General features: G+C 42.6%; 1 protein-coding gene across 4 annotated transcripts in view; it reads left to right on the top strand.

Annotated features, from left to right (window-relative positions):
- sipa1l2a (signal-induced proliferation-associated 1like 2, genome duplicate a) overlaps positions 1 to 16732 on the top strand; it is a 105842-nt gene that overhangs the window by 783 nt on the left and 88327 nt on the right. The gene's annotated exons all lie outside the window — the stretch shown is intronic.

The following is a 16732-nucleotide window of genomic DNA, read 5'->3' as shown; positions in this document are numbered from 1 at the left end:
AGGTGAGGCCAATGCTGTTAAGTCTTACAAGCCATTTTTCAAATGTTATGGGGAGGCTCAGTATGGATTTCTTTTAAACGTCTCATATTATGATCATTGTAAAGTTAATACTTGTAGCTATTTGTGGTTTCCACAAGAACATGGCTTGCTTTAACAGTCAAAAACACAGTTTTTTTTCTTTACTGTCTGCCAAATATACCTGTTTTCACACAGTCTGAAATGCTTTAGTTTAGCGCCTGTATCTTAAAGACCCCCTTCTGAAAAAGCAGTCTGCATTGATTGGTCAGTGTTTCTGGGTCCTTCAAATCTACGCATTCTGCATTCTGCATCCCTGCACTGTCATTGCAGTTTGGGAATGATCGTAAGGACACTAGTGGCATTTCGCACCTTAATAGAGTGCTTCAAGGATTATGATTTTCTGTAGGCAAACTCAGAAGCTAATGTCACCCTGGTTCCCTCATCAAAAAGAAAAAAATCCAATTTTTCCATTGGATTTTGGATCACTGGAGAAAATAAGATCTGTTGTAAACACACATTTATGATACTTACACATTTTGTTCAGCAAGACAATCTCCACAAGTGAACGCCACTTTTAGGATTATTGAAGCCTACATGCATTCCCCAGAAGTAAAAACCTATTGCTAGGCTACAATGAACTAGGCCTACACTATGGTCATGTCGCCACCACTACCAGGTTGTAAAGCTATGTTTGGCGTGGTTTGGCTTGATGACGTTCTGTAGTTTCATTTAGCCTCTTGTTAGCAACTGCCTTTTTAACACATAAAATCTTCAAAGTTTGCAAATGTGGTACTTACAGGTGTATTTTATGTCATACAACAAAACGTTAAAGTCTGTTAAGCTTGACCTTACAGACCTCATATCAGGCTCCTAACCAAAAAACATTTTTAAACAACCATGGACTTTGAGAAGAGGAGGTGCTGCAACGGTAACCGATATCTGGATTCTATGGCTCATTACTGGGGTTCTCTGTTGCAGCTGGGAGAATGACTGTAAGGCCACTGTTGTGGCACTTAGCATCTTTATGGACCATAAAACATAATAATAATAAATAGGAAATACAAAGGGACCTATTCAGAGTGTTTATGTTTCAAGTTTGAAATGGTCTGTACTGAATTGTGACATCACAACTTCAAGGAAGTCCTGATGGGTTTTTGCTGAATACAGACTTTGTGCATTTCACTGTGGATTGAGGGTTTTCAATACTTTTGCAACATTCATAAAGCACATTTTCCTGCTTTATGTTAAAAAGATATGGAAATCTGACTATTTATGATACAGGATTTTTAATTTATATTAGTAGTGGTCTACGAAAACCACAGTGCTTTTTGTTGTATTGTGTTCTCATTCAGGGTTTATTTGTCGGTATGTCCAGACAAAGAACAATTTCCCCTAACATCAGATTTGTTTGGATTCTCCATACACAATATCTGGCAGTCTGCTTGTACACAGCATGTACAATCTTGCTTGTTACTGGCTGCTGCTGCAGCCTATTCAACATACAATGTACTGTATACTCCACTGGGAGAGTACACAAGTGAAATGTTGTTTGTCTTCCAGCAGCATATCCTTTGCTGTCTTCCTGCAGGAAGTTTAGCCTCCACAATAACTAACTCCCCTATAAAGGGAAACAAATAGGCCCATTCCTATGCTGCTGGCTAGCTGGAGTGCAGACACAACAACTAGGTGCTCTTGAGTGTAAATGTAAGTTTCCATTGTTTAATTTTCAGTGCTCTGCTTTTCTGTCCTCCTGGCTTCACAGCTCCCATCTGAACAGATCAAGCATAAAGAGTGCTTTTCTCCTGGAGCGTTAAAATCAATAAGACACCATTATTTTTCACAGGGTTTTATGTCTGGGAGAGATTGGATTTTTCCTTGTGGCTGTGCTGAACTAAGTAGGCACAGGAGTGTTTTTAAGATGACTCCAGCATGCACATGGCCTGGTGTAGCATTTAATATATTTTCCTTTAACACCAAAAATGTTTGGCATGGGTCAAGCTGTCAAAGTCTGCAAATGAGGGAGGCAATTTTTCAACTGACCACTGAGCATTAAGACATCTGTAGTGATGTGTGAGTAATTTGCTATTATTGTGCACAGAAGCGAAAAACAACCCCATTAATCTGCTCATTTTCTCTCTCATCGGGAAAATATTTATATTAGTTATCCTAATTATGCATGTGCACCCAATTTGACCTATATTATCTTTGATTTTGATTGATTGATTCCCCCTTGTTAAATTCTGTTGGAAATTCTATGTTTTAGTTATAGTCTGTCTTCCCTTATATTAAGGAAAGACAGACTTTTTTCCCAGATAGATGAAAGATAGATTAAAGACAAGATCTCCCCTAATGTAGATGAAAATGAGGCTGCCTAGGTACCTCATCTCTGTCAGCAGTGCACTCCTAGAGAGAGACCTATTCAGCAGCCATGATAATGACACTGCCAGGGAAAGTCTTTCAATCTTAGTTTGAATAGAGATCTGTTGCATTCTGCCATCAATGGGGCGCATGCAGAGCCCTGAAGACGAAATATGTTCTCATCTATTTCTAACAGCGTCTTCTGCATGGCTAACCAGACAAAGGGTAATTGAGCCAGATAGATATGTCTTTCAAAATAAAGTTATGAGCACAATGTGTGCTCAGCTGAACAATAAGGCACCTGTCATGATTGGCAGAGGGACGGCTTCCTGTGACATGCCCACAGGCCATATCCAGTTGTTATCATTGCGGAGGTGGTTAGGATGTCTTCTGGCCTGGTGGGCGAGGAGACGCCCCACTAGAGTTACAGCTGTTATGTTGTGTTTGCTTAAAAAAGCATTACCATAACACACAGCTGTGTTAGGGCTTTCTTAAAGGGATATTTTCCTAATTTTCAACCAGCTTTGAATCAAAGTAATGTGGTATATATGTGGATGAACTGTGGTAAACTTCCCTTTATCTAACCTGTGCCTAGATATCCCTCCTCCCCTCCGTAATGGCATAAATTACGTCATTTGCAAGAGTTTTGCTGGCTCTTTGGGCTGTTGCTCGAACTACAGGCTGTACTTTCTCATTTTCATATTGCCGCCAACAGCATGGGCAAAGATTATACACCACCCCTCTCTCTCTTTCTCTCAAATTCAGACCGAAATCCAATCAAACTGTAAAACTAGGCAGTGCTGACTGACTTTAAGTCAAGACTATGTTACTGTGCTGCTTATTTCTCTCCTAAAATGTTTTCTGAAACATATTTAAATGCCTTGTTTAGCTGAAAAAACAGCAAGAGTTTGTGAACAGGAAGTGGGCACTTAGAGCATAGTGAAAACAGAGGCTGAATAAACTGAGATCAAACAGTATAACTAAGCAGACTCTGTAACTGCATTGCATGTTTCTTGCCTGAAATGTTATCAGAAACATGTTTTAGCTTACTGTTAAATGGTAATACGAGATTGCAGCCGCCATTGTTTCACTTGGAGCATTACATCACTCACCAGTGGTGCTGTTTGGTAAGGCACAATGCATTGTGGTAGTTGTAGGTTTTGTACCTCTTGAGCAAAAGCATCTGTTTTCTAGGTTTTCTCTGGTCTTGTTGCACTGATTTCAAGTATTTATCTTTCTACTGCAGAGAGCCTACTTTTATGTGATGACTCTCCTAATATCGGTGAAATACTTCTTCAAGGTTTGGGAAATTACTTAACAGAAGTGGCTAATTTCATTCTCCTTATTGCAACACTCCCCCATTGCGCCTAATGCTGTCTCGTAGTCTTTCCCCTTGTCTGTTCCTGTTCCCACAGTGCTCTGCTGCTGGTGTGCTGACCTGTCATGGATTGTAGAACAGTACAGGAAGAAAAAAACTGCTACATGACTAAGGTTCAGACCACGTTTATTATATGCGTTTCTCCTCATTGTACCGTAGAAGCATGCCAAACCATGTGGCGCCCCCCTTTCCAACAGATCCCACACCCCATGCATGTGACGAGGATCAGGAAGCCTGAGTCTGGTCTGTGCGGGCTGACCGGCTGGCTGGCTAGCCAGGATTCACAATAGGGCTCCCAACCAAATCCTGTTGCTTCAAAACCAACCAACCAGCAGACAGGGGATCACATGCTGCCTGCTCCTGTTGTCTGAGCCAGACTCTCTCTCCGTCTTTTTTGTCAGCCTTTGTTTTGATTGCAGTCTGGATTTATGGAAGGATTTAAGCCCACTCATCACTGTCAGGGAAAGCACAGATGCCGTCATTAGGTTGATGTTTTTTTATGAATTGATCTCCTGTTCCACCAGGGGTCTGTTTGTGATGGATGTAGGTGGTTTACGGAGCAATGTTCACAATGTGTACTGTACAGAGAAAAACCTGATTTGGGATATCGGTTAGCTTTGTAACACTGATGATCACTTAAGAGCTCCAGAGCTGTGTGTATCATCAGTGGCAGCAATACTTTCCATCAGTTTGGGTCAAAAAGTAACAGGAAACCATCCAAATTATTGTCTAAAGAAGGCTGTATCATAGTTACTGATGGATCTTATGTCTTTAAAGGAGCTCTATACAACATTCAGACAATATTTGTTATTAAGAGACAGAGTCAGGATTGCTTGTACATGGCTCTAAAAATGGATGTGGCTGAAGTGGTGGTGAGCAGGTATTAAAGGTACCATCATGAAATAGGGGGGACAGAGCTGTCACACATTAAAGCCAGCAGCGAAGGTATTAAAAATGTTCAATCAACGTCTTTTGTAAAAGAGACAGCAACAAAGGAACATGGATGGGGCATATGTCACGTTTTGACAGCATGTTATGTGTGCAGCCCACAACCTGAAGATTTAAAAAGCAGCTTGCAGCTGTTAGCAGCTACCTCAAAGAACAAGAATATCTGCCAAACATGTTTGCAAATTGGGGAGACAGTGAGATCCAGGAGGTCCTTATCCTCAAAGCAGAGGACGAGATCAGCTGCCATACTACAGAGACGATAAATGAGTGTTATTGCCATGTTTTACCATTGTTATTGTTTAGAAAGGGCTGCCTGATGCATATGTTGTTTTTACACAAGAGGCTACCACTACTGTGTCAGAAGTCATGACTGTCAAGCCTCTTTGGCGTACCGGAAGGCAGCACGCAGTCTAAAATCATACTCTGGAGTGGCATTCAGCTGGCATTGTTTGGTTCTGTGTAAAGGGCAAAGGTGGTGTAATGAAGGGACTTTGTAGTGGTCCTATTGCACGATGCACTACGTGCACTAACATACATGCACAAGCGGCTGGACCATCTACCACAACAAAAAACAGAGAAGCTCAGATTACAACACACACAGACAGAGCATGGCTTTATTTTCTCAGGACGTTGTTAATCCTCTATATCTTTACACAGTTAAATAGCTGTTCACTACTATATTAATGCTCTGAATGTTGTATACAGCTCCTTTATCTGCTTCAAGGTCAGTGTGCTCAGTTCTCGTGGGTCATTCATCATTTTTGTCTGTACTGCACATTATACGAGTCCTCATGTGTAATCAGTGTAATAGCCTTAAGACGGCATGTTTAACAGCTTGTTCGGGCACTGGCGTATGTCAGCATGCATTCCAGGGAACCGCAGGAAGACACCAACAGCCCCTCATGGCACCATATTTATACTCTTTATGCACAAATGAGATGCTAAAGCCTGTGGGGTGTTTTTTGAGGACATATGTGAATTGTTGCCCTGATGTGCTGCTTTGCTTGTTTATTTGTGTGTAGAATGTGTTATTGGTTAGTCTGATTCCTACTGAAGTGGTAAAATACAGTAGATTAGATGCAGATGGATGCTGTGTTTGGTCAGATGTAATGCCTGCCATTGAAAGGCATTATATTAAAAGACTTCTGTGTTTTACTTTCTGTGGTTTTAAAGGTGGAACGGATCCACTGAACAATTTTATGGTTACCTCGTTCAGAAATAGATGCCATCAAATCTCAGTAAAATTGGCTAAAATAGCTGCTACACCAGCCCATCCTTTGTGTCTTGTGCATCTTCTATGTGTTATGCTCTTTAATTTCCCACCCATCCAGTGGGCTTGCTGTCGTGCCAGGCGCATTTGAGTGAAAAAGCAGTGCCATGGCTGGAGGGGAAGCTGCTGGATGGAGCAGATGGTATAGTGACAGAAGTCAAATGCTCATCGCGCCATTGCTGGTGAGGTCCCTGTCAACCTCTGGTGACACGCAGCCGAGTGTCCTAAGGTCTGAGGAGGAGGTGTTATGTGGGGGCAGAGGGGAGAAAAATGGTCTGACTCCTTTTGCCACCACTGCTGGCAAAAGAAGACCATCAGTGGCAAAGATTAGTCATATCTTCAGCTGGAGCAGTGGATTATATACAGTATGCTTTCCCATATCCTTATTGCAGCTGTTTTGAAGCTCTTTTGTTGCAATGCAGACGGCGAAAAAGCATTGCATTTTTATCCATGCATTAGATATTACAGCTGGATGAACAGAACAGAAAATCATATGAAATCATATGACCTGCTTAGTCCAGCTTGGACCTTACTGTTTAACAGTGACCTTTTGAAACCTCACATGATTTTCAGGACTAAGCTCATGACTGACAGACTGGGCTACATATGATTTCCACCGCGCTAGCCGACAGATGTAGCACTGACGGTCAACACAGATGCAACAGTGAGATATTTTTCTGTCTGAAAGAAAATCATTAATCCTCCAGATAATCTCTGATTTTCAGGCACAATGGTGAAATGTGGGTCATCTCAGTTGATAAAGGATGACCATCATTGTCATAATTACTGAATATTTTAAATATGAAGATCTTTTGCCATTCATACATCTAGTGAAATGGCAAAATGGTGACAAATAATAACTTTATGGCTTTGCATAAAATCCATCAGTCCTGGTGTGAATATGCCGTAGTTTTATTTAGGCATTTCTACCCAGTAAACAGCAGTGAAAGTACTGCTTGTCAGAGCTGTAAGCAAATGAGAATCATTCTTTGTTTCATCATCCATTTCTTAAACAATGTCACTCCAAAAAACATCATGTTCATGCATTATGGATTTGCAATAGTCAAGCATATAGGAAAATGTGTCTTGCCAAGATGAATTATGTCTGCACCTCCTGCTCCCTTTGGGACTCATTAGTGTCCATATCAGGAATGTTGGGGAAAAGGCCACCGAAAGTTGCTGACCCTCCTTACATGTTTTGTCTACGTGTCTGTCACTGGGCCACAATGGGGAGAATGAGTCCTGGCCAGTCATTAACCCGATTGCCACTGAGTCCAAGGACCAGTCGTGACCCATGGGGGTTAACTCGGTCTGTGTTCCCCTCAGCGGGCCCAGACAATCGGGACAGCTGACCTCTGTGGTCGCGGCCAGCCTCCAATGGGAGATAAGAAGGGATTTGGTTTAGTGCCGATGTGCATACCTCCTTCCTACTGTAGCGAAAAAGAATGAGCCTGTCTGAATAGGCAGACAGGACTGGGTGTGGGTGACACAGCCAGTCCTGACTGCATGCCATTACGGCCTCTGTAGACATTCTTTGTGCCTCCGTCTGTTTTTTCATCGAACACCACCTTGGTAGGTATTTCAGGTATGAAACTTCAACATGACTAACATTTGATACAAAAGCAGGAGTGAAGTAAATAAACAGGAGTGTAAATGCAAAAATATATATGTAAATAAACCAATAAGTTCCCAACCTGAATTGAGTTTGATGGATGGATGGAATTATGTCATATTTAAGTGGTTTATTTATGTTATTCAGAGGATTATTTATACCATATTCTCTGTTTATGTAATATTAGCCATTATGAACCTTGAAGGTACAGTAAATTAAACCTGTAGTTGTGAAATGTAGGCCAATTCTGCAACACCCCCCCCCGTGCCAACATCTGCGCCCTTGACTCTCAAATTGACCCTGGGTGATCCAAGGAGCAAATGGCCATCGGATGAGTTGTTTTAAAGTGTAAAAGCACGCTGACTTGTTTCTGATAGAGGTTGATTGTAATTAACAAGTCAAATGGAGCAGAGCTGTGACAGATGTGCCATAAAGTGCTCAGCTTTAGGGTGTTTGCATGCTCGTGTGTAAGTGTGTGAGCCACTGAGGCATTGCTCCTGAACCCAGTATCCTTCACTTCACCTCACCAGTGCACTGCAGTGCTTCCACACTGCTGCTGAGCATGAGTCTAAATTCAGTCAAACCTATGCAGGATTGCTTCAGTGGGTGTTACACTGTATACTAAGGCCATTTATTCAAGCATCATTTCCTTAAAGGGAAAGTTCAAATTTTGTTTTAAGTGGGGTTTTATGGGGTACTTATTCATAGTCAGTGTATGACATAGTGTAGATGTTGATCAGCACTTCCTCAGTTTGAAGAAGCAGGCAGGAGTCCGACACAGCAGCTAAGCAATCTACTGCTGTGGAGGGCTCAAAACTAAACATTTTAGTCACTTCAAAAATGTCCCACCTAAAAAGATCAATATAAGTTTTAATGTACACTTTATTTAGAATAATTTCACAGTCTTACTTTAATGTCAGACAGTGATTTCAATCTGGAAAATGAAGCAGTTTTATCGCTCTCCAAAGCCAAAGCCAGACTCCATCGAGAAAAACAGTGATTTAACATTGCGGAACACAGGAGCTGCTGTTCTACCACTGCCTCGAGCAGTTAGTTTGTTTGTGTAATTGTGTGACTTTGGCGTTTAGACAGGTAAGTTCAGATTCACCAAAGTTACACAACAACACAAATTAACTAAATGATTGAGGCAGTGGTAGACCAGCAGCTCATGTATTCAGCAAGGCAAAATGACTGTTTTTGTCAGTGGAGTCTGGTGGCTTTGATGGGAACATGGATGGGGAATTGAAGCCGTTAACTCCTTCCCTGTTGGAACAGGCTGTCTGACGGAAAAATGTAAAGCGGTGCAGATACTGTAAATATAGTGTACACTAACTGATATTGATTTATTTTTATTTTAGGTAGGACTTTTTATTAGGTGGCTAAAACACCTTTTGTAGCTGACTCCCATCTGTAGATCTATAGAGTATCCCAGACAAGCCTTTTTCAAAGAATCCAAATTATCCCTTCAAAGTAAAAAGAATATAAGAACCAAAGACTAAAAGAAAAAAGCGTAGTTGAGTTATATTCGTCTACGCTGATTTACAGAGGCTGCTTTGTGCTTTTGTGAAATGGCCTGTTCTGCATTGTGTACAGTTCTGACGGGAACGTGCAAGTTTTCTGGATATCAGCCTTTTTACAGGAAGGAACTTTTGCCCAAACAACCCTTTATCAATTGTGAGAAAGTGTCTGTTTTTTTGTTGGTTCCTTTCATGTTGCCAGCTCACTGACATGAGACAAATTAGAAAGTCTGGTCATGGTCTGTAGTCTGTCATTGTGTTTTTAAAAGTGCTGACGAAACATGTTGGGAGGAGGATGTTATTCTTGTTTGTGTTTCCACTGATCCATAAATCAGATGATAATGAGTTGAGTTTGCTGAATATATGTGGTTTATACTGGGAATCCCAGAAGTATAACAAAACTTTGGCCATTTGCGGTTTTCTTTCCAGTGTGTGTTGCAGAGTGGTGTGATGCAATGTATTATCCGGATTTTGTTATTCTTTCATTTGATGGTGGCAGCAAAGCTGTCAAAGTCTTTTAAGTGTTGGCTAGAAGAAATCGGAGGCGTCCTTGCATTCTTTCATTTTTCTCGCGCTTCATTTTGTTAAATATACTGCCTTTCAATAACCTTTTTGTCTCCTACTTCAGTTCAGATTGTACTTTTGAATTATGCACACCATTAAACCAGGACATTACTATGTAGCTCTTGTATTCACCTACTGAAGCACAAAAATGCCTTTACATGATGTCGCCTTTGGCCCTTTTCTTGTAACTGGCTGTTAGCAAAGACAGCGATGTCTGTGACTATTTCAGACAAGCCGGGGATACTGGAGTTACTGGTGTGTATGGGAAACCTTTTTACACAAAGTGGAAGGGAAGGCTAAAGCGGAGAGGAGCTGATCTGTGCAGCGCTGGCAGTCGGCCTGGCCTTTCCTTGTACTCTGGGCTGCGGCAGTGGCGGTATGATGTGTTTAAGGAGCACCGGCTCAGCCAAGCAGAGCTAATTCGAAGCTAAAGTAGTATATTCCATCGCACTTGTTTTTTTCCCCCTCTTTCTTTGCTTCATCATTTTGACTAGCCTTCCTTTTATGCGATTTGTAAAGGCTGTTGACGGAGGATAATGATCTGGAGTGACAGTGGCCTGATTTTTTTTTTTTCTCTTTTCTCTTGCTTCTGTAATCGTCTGTGGACGAGATCAACCACTCCCCTCCGCTGAAGTGTATTGAAAGCTTCTGTGGACGTTTGGAGGTTCGCCACAGGGGGTGGGACGCTGAGCTGGAGGGGCAGCACATTTGACACTGAATGCTCGCCTTTATATGGGTTCACTGCCTTAAAAGAAGAAGGAGCAAAGTAAGAGGAGATTGCATAACACTGTCAGGCAAACAGTGTGCCAGACACTATGTAAGGATCCTAACAAGAGGTCTCTAATTCTTACAGTGCCTAGCAGCAACACTGTGTTCATTCACTGCTTACCTTCCCCAGGCTATGTTTACTGGAAGCCCACAGAGCCTCTCTGAAATGTAAACAGCACTACAGGGCCACATACAGTTCAACACAGAGCTGCATGGGCTCGGGCCAAAACACATTGAACACACAACTGCTGGATACACAGCCAGGTGCTGGCTATCTGACCTCAGGAGCAGCTGTATAATTACACTGTTCTCATCGGTCTCGAGATAATCTGGGTTTAGGTGGAGCACGCAAACACCAAAGGTCAGAGGTCAATGTGAGTTCCAACTTGTTGATGGATGTAGTTTGTAATATATTTGCTTACTGAAAGTTATTTTATTTCAACAGTTCTTCAAAAGTATGCATGGCTGAGGTCTTTGCAATGCACATACAACTATAAAAAACCAGTGGTTACATACATAGAAAAAAAACGAATAGAAAGGATCTTAAACTCTTTGCAGTGGTCATTTGACAAGTGCAGAAGAAAATGGCAACTGTTAGTTGTGCTGATGACAACACACGGCAGTGTGGCTGTAAAATATGTCACACTTATTGGTTTCAGAATGCCATTTTGGCCTATTCTCACACCTGTTTTCCAACTTAAACAGAAAAACATACATCAATCCATGTTTATTTCACCAAACTTAACTAATGCCATGTTAACTTATCATAAAGCACTCTTAATTCAAATGCTACAAACAAAATTAAACTCACTAAATCCATCTTAGTTAGTCTTGTTTGTTATCTAGTTAGTTTTTCCTACTGCTATAACAATCACCAGCTGTGGTTTGGTGGAAATAAATCCATAATTCACCAAGTTAGATTTAAAAAATACGCTGGCTCTACGTGTGGTTTATTCTTGCTGAATCTCAATAGCCCCTTTTACACAGAAATATCCCGCCCTTATGTCACCTCGCCATTCTGTATAAAAGGTACGATTGTGGAATGGGAGATAAGAGTTTGTTCCACCTTTGAGCTGGCAAGGGAGGTAGTACCCAGCACCGAATTGAGGTCTGTGTAAAAAGGCACAGCTGACAGGAGGGGATACTGGGCTGGATGGGTATGACGTGTTATGCTTGCTACCTGCGACAGGATATTTAAAACTAGCAGTTATTGGCTAACTTAAAGATGAAAAACAGTGTCAGTAAATGTTGGCAATTTGGGAAAACAGTTAGAGTCTCAGGCTTCTTAACCTCTGAGCAGAGACCAGGTCAACTGCCATATCACAGGAATGGTACAGGATTGTTTTTGCCATGTTTTGCCACTGTTGTTTCGAAAGCCCTGTCAACGCATTTATTATTTGTCACATTAGAGGCCAATGCTGTTGTGTTACATGTCATGCCTGTCATGCCTCTTTTTCTTCTGTAATGCCAGGATGCTGTCTAAAATTGCACACTGTAGCAGCATGATGCAAAAAAAATGCAAAGGTGGCATTAAGATGGGCTTTGGTTATGTCCCTCTTGCACAATCTCTGTGTGAAAAGGGCGTATGTCTCTTAGCTGCTGTCTGAGCAGCCGCTTTCACTCATTCTTTGAAGGCTGCTACATTACATCAGGTTTCACCAAATATAAAATTAATCGAAACAAGAGAAAAGAGGGAAATAACAGTTACAGTGATATTTTAATGTAGCAGAACGTATTTAAAATTGAAACGTCATTACTTCACTGCTCATTTGGTCGTTACTGCAAAACCTTACCTCAATGAGTTTGCGACTTGCTGCAAGCAGGTTTGTTGATATGGTTAAAACTGTTGCAATGGCAACGATACAAATGTCCGACACCCTGACAACTGTGCTTTACACTCCTGCACAACACTCAATTATTTCTATGGTTACAAATATATATGCTAAGAATTCAGCCGTCTCCACTAGAGATCTTGCTAAGTTAAGCAGATTGTCCCCACCCCTCACCCCCATTAAGGGAGCAAATTTGTCATTTACATGGCCCTAGATAAATTAGGTTACTGCGGAGAGCCCACAATAATCAGGTTAGTTAAGTGCATGTAAACACACAGATTCTGATCAGGTCACACACGAAGATTCCCTCTCTCAGGTGGTGACATTTGACATTTTCTGGGGGAGTGTAAAGAGAGAAATGAGGGTAGGTTAATTGTTTCCTGTCATTTTGTTTAATTTTCACTGAAAGGCAGTCTGAGTCTGGGGTCCCCGAGGACACTCTTTGCATTTCCCGAGCTTCTGCTCGGACAGAGCCAATTCCCCAGTTAGTCCAAGCTGCTCTCTTTGTTGACTTCATGGATTGCTGATGCTCCGTTGCTTTGTCACCTCAGGGTTTTTTGTTGTTGTGCTGCATAATCCACAACATGCCCATGGCTCGGTTTACAATGTAGAATATGATGGGTTTGCAAACATTTTGCCATAGATGTTGGAAAACCACACACACTTTGCCATGAGCCTCTGCTTGATAGGATTTTGCCCCAGGGAGTCAGATACTGGAGGAGTGTGGTTGTTATTGATTTAATATGGAATAGTATTACAGTCTGTGCTTTCTCAGTGGCGATAGTGATGGTGGGAATCCAAATATTTCATATTTCTGAGGTGTTACTTCAAGGTCAGACTCCCAACAAAATGCTGAAAGAATCTCTCTTATTAACCAGGCAGACTGACTTAGATCTTATTTATATCAGTGGCTTGTGGGACTCGTCCATCTCACCAAACCCTGCTGGATATAACACTGTTTGCAATCTACTTAAATGAAAGCAAGATATTCCTCTTGATTCTGCCGGGCTGGTGACCCTGAGTGCATGTTGTACAGCTGCCAGTGCCTCGTGCTTTCTCCAAATGCTGCCATCTTGATGACATTCTTCAGAGCCTGCTGCAGTTTGGAGATAAGGAAGTGAGGAATAAGGAAATCTGTGCTTATTTGGGATTCTGTTGTAAAAGTCTGGCCAGCTCTGCGATTGAGGACAGACACCTTCCGGCGCACATTTTTCATTCGGTGCCTGATCTCTGCTTGAGTGAGGTAGCCTATTAAGGATGCTCTTTTTATGTCATTCTGAACACATAAATATTAATGTCATCGGACTTCCATGTGCTCCACCAACGAGATGCTGCAGTTCGCAATAAAGCCATTATGACTGTTAGGACGTTAGTTTTTCGTCAACCCCCATCCTTTACACACTCCCTTCCCCCTTTCATAAGACTACTTCATCAGATCGTTGGCCTCGATCAGTTTGAAAGGTCAAAGGTCACTTGATCACTGGGGGCCCTCACATCAGATCGGATCAGTGCACTTGGCTCCTGGTTGAAGGAATGAATTCATCCGCACTCATCTCCCTGGACATTTTTTCCCCATTTAGCATTCAGAAAGGGGGATGGTAGGAAGAGTAACAAGGTGGGGACAAGAGGAGACAAAATGTGGTGGCAAAGAGAGCATTATGTGTCCTCATACTCTCAATAAACTCTTTAATAGCCAAGTATGTCTGTGTGCGCTCACTGAAATTTTGCGGGAGATGATGACCAGTTGGCTGGAGGAATGGGATGTGTGTGTGTACTGTATGTGTTGTATTTTTTTGTGACAGCTGACTTCTCTCTAAATCAGTGACATCAAGGTTGTGCTGCAGAGTGGCAGCAGAGCGGGAAACAAATTTGAGACCACAGTATTTCCCCTGACGCTCTGGCATGTCATTAACATTATTAATCTGTATGTGGGGATGAAGCACACTGTGTGATCCTGAACATGTGGGCGTCTGTGCACGTAACACTGCGCCCATTTGTGTGTGTTTATGCTTAGGTGCGCGTGTGTGGGTGGCTCTCGGTGGGAGGTTAGTCTTTGACACCCTTTTAGCCGCCACACCCCCCTTAAACACACCCACCACATGCCATGCCAGCTGCAGCTGTTGTGCCTCAATGCTAGAGATGTAGAAAATTCCTCTCGCTCTGCAATTAGAGCTGCAGATTGCTGAATAGCGCACATTGCGATGTCCTAAAATTGCACTTGGTCCCCTTTCTACACCCAAGAACACTGAGTAAATAGAAACTGATGAGGGCGAATCATGAATAAACTGGGCCCCGTCTGCCTCCAAGTTGACAGATTGTGTTTTGTGCAAGCTGCTCCTTGTGATGTGCTGTTACCCCGGTTAAAGAAACCAAAGGGTGGAAAAAGGCCTCATTGATGGGGTGGGTTTCTCACGCCTGACTGAGAATGTTCGCCTTCCATCGAGTCAAGTGGTGCATTGTGATTCAACCAAAGAAATGCAAATATATAGAACAGATGTACTATTTCTTTTTGCCCATTTGTCGGCAGAAGTAATCCCTCACTCCGGCGGAGATTGTTTTGGGTGCACTCTGGGTGCAAGACTAAAGTGTTAACAAGGGAAAAGCCATGTCACCCTGGCACATGTGATGGCTGCCCGCCATTCAGAGTCTTTTCTCAATAAGGCTAGATGCTCAGGGTAGATAAATGGAGGCTTTTGTGGCCTTTGCCAGAGGGAGAACCGCACAATGAAGGACACACACGGAGCAAGGTCTTTTCCAGAGAAAACAGCTAAAAGCAGCATTTCTGCACTCCCTCCTCCTTTCCCTCTCTCTCACTCCCCACTTCACTTTCTCCTGTCTTTCACTCTTACTCGCTTCCTGAATCTTTTCCTCCTCCGTGAGAACTGAAGCTTGCTCCAATAATGTTTCCATAAACGGGCTGAGGGAATGGAAATAACTCGGACCATTTCCCATTGCCTCCGTCTATCCACTCTCCCCCGGCTAGCAGTGGCTTTACAGGGCCGTGGACAGTACTTAAGCACACTTCCCCTTAATGATGCACAGTGTTTTACACTGCTCTGAGCACCAGCAGAGTGCACATTTAAGGCATCTCATGCGCCCCGGACACAGCAGCCTTAATATAGCTGTGCTGCTGCTACTTCATCAGGCATTACCAGGCCCCTTCACCAACTGGACTGCTTTGAACAGAATGGAGGTCAAATTGGTCTTCTGCCTGAGATTTGAAGTACCATTGTGCATCCTTCAATATGGCCAGGAGACACTGGCTCAGAATAACTAGTGATTTTATCATCTCTTGTTATTCAGGTTTTCTCCCTCCTCTCATTATGAGTCATTTTCCTTCCAGTATAGCCATTATCTCTCAGTCCCTATCTTTCCAATCTCCTATTTGTCTTTCCCTCTTTGCGACTTTGTGTTCTTAACTGTCACAATGTGGCTGTCTGAGGTTTTACATGTGCATTTGCATGTCGGTTGTTGCCTACATCTGCGGGCCATCGTGCCAGGACTGGGCAATCTCTCATGTGGGTGGCTGCTCTGGGAACAGATGTTTTTGATGCCACTTGTAGGGGAAAAGCTTTGAAAGTGACTCCATAAAAGAGATGCCAGCTGCATGACAAACCAGGGCTGCCTAGTTCTCAGGAATTCTGTCGGAGCCATTTCTCTCTCTGAGCTCTGGTAACTCAGCCTGTGGAGAATAAGAGGAGTTTTCACTTAATCAGACTGTTCCCTTTGGAGAGCTTCATTAATTACAGGAGGAAGTTGCTGCACTGCAACATATGCTCCAGATGGCCACAGACTAAACTATGAAAAAAATAGCTCTATCTTATTGTTGTTGTTATTTTGGTATCAACATCCTGTAAAATATTCTGAATACATTCCTCTTTCCTCTCTCCTTCTTGTTGACTCTCAAAAACCACACCTACAGGTCGATACATTTACAAGTGTAACTGTTGTCAGACTGCTTGTTTGTTTGTTTGTTTGTTTGTTTGTTTGTAGTGTTGCTTTCCACTTCTCTAGCCAGCCGTGGCGCAGGCATCTGGCATCCTATATGGTCATCGAAAAGCACTGGCAACTTTGCCCACACTGCAGTTAACAATATGGTTTCCAGTCTCAACTTTCCTTTCCTTCCTCACTGCCTGCTCCCTCTGCACACATCCGTAGAGCAGCACCCCTGATCTGGCATCCAGCACTCTCTCTCCTGCCAAACTTCCAATGAAAAGCAGCTCACAGGCCAGTGATTATTATTCACGTGCTAATTTTAGCCCCGGCAATCGTCAGAAAACCCTTATTATGCGCCCTACGGACGAAGCACGTCATCTGTGCTGCACACAAAATGTGCTGAGCCGGAACTATCGGTGTCTGCCAACTTTTGCCAAAGTATAGTTTGGAGGTTGTTGGTGGTAATGCTGATACTGCCTCAGGAGTTTCTTTCTAATCATATGTTCATAGGTAATGAAAGAGCTTAAGTGC

This window comes from Plectropomus leopardus, chromosome 13 (genome assembly GCF_026936395.1).
Source record: "Plectropomus leopardus strain MGB_pleo_1.0 chromosome 13, ASM2693639v1, whole genome shotgun sequence".
NCBI lineage: Eukaryota > Metazoa > Chordata > Actinopteri > Perciformes > Serranidae > Plectropomus > Plectropomus leopardus.
This window is presented reverse-complemented; position numbering and strand designations above follow the sequence as displayed.